The sequence below is a fragment of the Arvicanthis niloticus genome, chromosome 23 (genome assembly GCF_011762505.2).
Source record: "Arvicanthis niloticus isolate mArvNil1 chromosome 23, mArvNil1.pat.X, whole genome shotgun sequence".
Classification (NCBI taxonomy): domain Eukaryota; kingdom Metazoa; phylum Chordata; class Mammalia; order Rodentia; family Muridae; genus Arvicanthis; species Arvicanthis niloticus.
In genome coordinates, this window is record NC_133430.1 from 4,212,855 (window position 1) to 4,217,752 (window position 4,898).

Below are 4,898 nucleotides of genomic sequence, written 5' to 3' on the forward strand. Positions count from 1 at the left end.
TCTTGTTCTTTCTCTTGGTACATTTCCCTTTTCATAATTTGTCTGCTCCAGATTTTGTGTGATGGTTTTTGTTTTACCTTATTTATTTCTCTAAGTTTAGTGTTTATCTTTTAGCACCTGTTTCTTTCCAAGGAGGGGTCACTTAGAGATCACATAATTTGTTTTCCCACTAATATTCATTTTTTTTTATATGTAACACTATGTCATATTTAACTTATGCTTTGTTGGAAATCTGTGATGATTCTTTCCTCTATGCTGTGAATAAACAAGAATGTGTGAACATCTATGTAATAGTATGTAGTGCCATTTGAGTACATGTTTGAGAGTGTTATTTCTGGGAGAAACATGATTTTATTTATTATTTTTTGGTGAATTTCATAGGAAACACTTCATCCAACAAAAGTGTGGTCAAAAGCCCATGCTTAAAGTTGATATAGGCCCTACTAGACCTCAGTTGTATTGCTAAGGGTCATGTTGTCAAACTGCCTTATAAATATTTATGTTTATATCCAGTATATTGTCTGAGCCTTGATCACAGAGGCTCATGTGTACTGTGTGTAAAGCCTGATGCAGACATTCATGAGTGGTCCGAGTGTGAGAAAGATTGACAGAGTACTCAGTCACAGAGGAGTAATGATACCAATCTTCCACACAAAAATCAAGGAACATCACAAAACATGAAAAATGATATAGAAAATGGGGTCAATGGAGATCAAATTCTGTCTCCAGATATTTAACTTTTTTATTGCACATGTGAATTCTCAGTAGCTATATTTACCAGCATAAGATAAACAAATCAATCCAGCAAAAATTACTAGTGAGAGATCTCTAAATGGCTGAGTAGATAATAAAGAAGTCTAGTGGCATGCTTAGAAATATCAGTTAAATCCCTTAGAATAGAATTATGTAAGTCATCTTCTGAGGTTAATACGTCCACCTTGTTTCATGTGTTGTCTGTTCTCATCACTAAAAATAATATAACAATTAAAAAACATTACAACATTTGATGGCCCACACCAAGCTATGGTCTTTTGATATTTGATGACTGAGAGGCAAAATATATTCACTTTTTGGAGAAAAATATCTGGACATTCACTATTTACTAATAAGGACTCTATCTATTTGTATATAGGTAGCAATAATTTAATTCTCTCTGTTATTATTTAATGAAACAGAGGAACTAGGATGCTGGAAAAGAGACTTTTGGAATGTCCAAAGAAAAAACATATGGATCTAGTGATGGTAGAATGTGATGAGAGTCCTGAGATTAGTAGTAGATTATAGCATATTGAATATAAGATTAAAATTTTCTAAGAGTTAAAATTCTTATGAAATATAGAAATATCCACTTTATATATGTACAGATTTTCCTATGTGTATTTTGTACACTGTGCATATCTCATCTGTCACCTCTTGTCTTTCCTATTTTCTCTTTATTTTACTATAAAATTTCATTGATATAACAACATGTATTTGCATAAATAGTTGTCTATAAATATGAAATATATAAGAGCTACTAATAAGAGTCTTAATGTCTATGATTTTGAGATTGTCTACATTGATACAGTTATATCTAATTAATTCACATGTCTTAAAGCAATCCAAATTTCTTATTTATTTTTGGTTAAAAAGTCTCTCTCTCTCTCTCTCTCTCTCTCTCTCTATATATATATATATATATATATATATATACAGATATACACATATATCTGTATATACATATATATGTGTGTGTATAATTTTTAGTATATGTAAGCATGCCTTACTGTTAAAATCATATCTTTACACATATGTTGCTTATTGCTATAATTTAATTATTGATGATCATCCTGCAATAATGATTGGTACGCAAATACTTTTGAAGGACATTTACATTTAGTCATTTTACTGAGTTTTGAAACATACAACCTGATGTAAAGGCAAATATTAATTGCATATATGAGAATGAAGAATCTAAAGCTATAAAAATTAGCCATTTTTTCAATTTTTATCATTCAATCATTATCAACATCAACATCACCATATTCATCGTCATCATCATCATCACCATTATCACAAAGCTTTATGCATCAACTTGTTAACTTATCCTTGTTAATCAACTTGTTAACGTATTCTCAGGTTGGAATAGAACCTGGACCTGAATATCCTACTGCCTGATCCATGTGTCTTTTCAGTCCTTCCTCTTCAGTTCTTCTCCAGACGGACTAAATTCTTATATAAGAAGTGCCATGCTCATGAATATGCAAATTATCTGTCTATGGTGATATATACAGAGACACCACTGTCCTCTCCAAAGTCCCTGAACACACTGACTCTAACCATGGAATGGATCTGGACCTTTATCTTCCTCCTGTCAGTAACTGCAGGTAAGGGGCTTACTAATTCCAAATCTGAAGAGGAGACAGGGCCTGAGATGACATTGGCATTCACTTTGCCTTTTTGTACACAGGAGTGTACTCACAGGTTCAGCTGCAGCAATCTGGAGCTGAGCTGGTGAGGCCTGGGGCTTCAGTGAAGTTGTCCTGCAAGGCTTCTGGCTACAGTTTCACTGATTATGACATATATTGGGTGAAGCAGAGTCCTGGACAGGGCCTGGAATTGATTGGAGGTATTTATCCTGGAAATGGTAATACTATCTACAATGAGAAGTTCAAGGGCAAGGCCACATTGACTGTAGACACATCCTCCAACACAGCCTACTTGCAGCTCAGCAGCCTCAAATCTGAGGATTCTGCCATCTATTACTGTGCAAGGCACAGTGTTGTAACCACATCCTGAGTGTGTCAGAAACCCTGGAATAGCAGAATGCTGCCTTGGGACTGAGATGACTATAAAGACTAACCTTTAGATTTGCTCAGAAATAGTAATTTTGAGTGTTCCTATACTGTCTCCTCCTTACAGACCTATTGTACCTTTGTCATCTTTTTAAACAGACATGTAGAATAAATTGATGGTGGTTTAAAATTAACCTACAGCTCACCATACCTTGCCATTCTCTTCACCAGTGACTACCTCCATTGACATGTTTCTTATTCAATAAAACAATAAAAAGGGAAAAGTGTGATGAGGCATAATAAAAATATCACTGGATCCAAAAAAACAGAACTTTTTGAAATTGTTGGAAATAATGGACATATAAAATCCAAATCACCAACATCTGCAAACAAACTCTGCCTCATAGTCTTAAGTTATTTCAGGTGCGTTGTTAAATCTGGCTGTGTTTCAACAGAAGTTCCAGTCTCACAGGATGTGAGAAATATTTATATCAGAATGCAAAGTCATATATGTATAACTCCTGTAGGTTGATGAAATATTATTAAATCACTTTTCATAAAATTCATTTACAAACTCAGTATTAATTGAGGTAGGTTCTGAGATTACACATAAGTGTTTGCTCTCATATTTACTTCCTTCCCAGGCTCAGTAATCATCCCTACAGTCACTAGCCTTTTTAGAACATGGAATTATGCTAATATAGTATCAAATCTCATAGTCCATTGCATACCTGTTGCTCAGCTTTGTTCTCTAGAGTATTTGTGAACGTGTGTTTCTGCATCCACAGGTGTTTCTTTTGCTTTGTTTTTGGTGATTTTCTTCTGTTTGTATTGTCTTACTCCCATTTGCTTACTTTCCTTATTATTTTTAAGTACTGTTTGTTTTCTAGCTACATAAAGAATCAGAATCAAGATGGGAGAAGATCAGGAAGGTGTTCAGGAATGGAAATCCTCGATCAGAATATATTTCATGAAGCAATATATTTTCAATATAAATAGAAAAAGAGTTGTAAAATATTAATGAATAAAAATGAGTTCTGATAACATATTTTATGTAAATCTCTCATATACTCAAATGCACAGACTTTAATTCTCATGTCTTTGTTTAAATTGTTCAAAGTGTATTCAGAATCCAGGACGGAAAGAATTTAAGGATGATCAACATGTAAAATGCATAATAGTAAGGTGTATTGAATATAATTAAACATTTGAGTTTTAGCCTCTCTCAGCCTTTCTATCTCTTTCTCTCTCTCAATAAACGCCTCTCTTGCAATGTCTCACCTCTCTCACTTTCTCTTTTTATGTGTGTATTTGTGTGCATCTGTTTTGTGTGTAAGTGTGTGTGTGTGTGTTTATTTTCAGTAATGAAATTTTCCATTATGAATCTCTAAGTGCATAAGGTAATTTCTTCTAGGATATCTTTTATTTCTTGAGGGCATTTGTGAAGATGTCATAGAGGGAAACAAAGGATGTGAAGAGATGAGAATGAGATAATGGTGCAGATTGACTTTGTCAACCTGGTCTGAATATGGGGAGCCTAAACACGGACAGTTTTTTGTAGGTATATTTCAACACAATAGAATTTTTAAATTTGTATTCAGGTTACAATAATTTCCATAATCATTCCAAATGCAGTTTTTCAATGAAGCTTAAGATGTGACTATATAGAAATATTCCAAGAAGCTATTGCAACCATGACAGTATGTTCTATTGCTTAATCCTAAGTGTAGAGTTTTCTCTGACAAATAACATACAGGTCAGCAGGCCATAAAATACATGTGAAATCTCCCCTAACGATGGGTAGTAAACTAATAATGGAAGAGTCTGAGATAATCATTATGGGAAATTAGGATGTTTTCTGTCCCTACAGATAGCAAAAGTATCAACAGGTAGTTAAGAATATCCACTCAGGTTTCTGGATGGAGTGCATGTATTTGATTTTACCTCCTTCCTTAAGGAGACATCCTACAGGACTAAAATTCCTGATTCTGTAGTGCTTCTCTCTGAGTACAAGTCTCTCATGCCCTTCATTATGTTTTAGTTTTTATCATTCATTTTATGTTCATAAGAAAGGTTTTAAATCAAATTTATAATATCTAGCGACTGTGTGATTTATTGACTCAG

General features: G+C 33.7%; 1 long non-coding RNA gene across 1 annotated transcript; it reads left to right on the plus strand.

The window, feature by feature from the left end:
- The first annotated feature begins 2,467 nt into the window (after positions 1-2,467).
- Positions 2,468-3,822, plus strand: LOC143436693 (uncharacterized). The gene is made up of 2 exons (XR_013106543.1): positions 2,468-2,608; positions 3,665-3,822. It is a non-coding gene; the product is annotated as an uncharacterized LOC143436693 (long non-coding RNA).
- Positions 3,823-4,898: the final 1,076 nt, after the last annotated feature.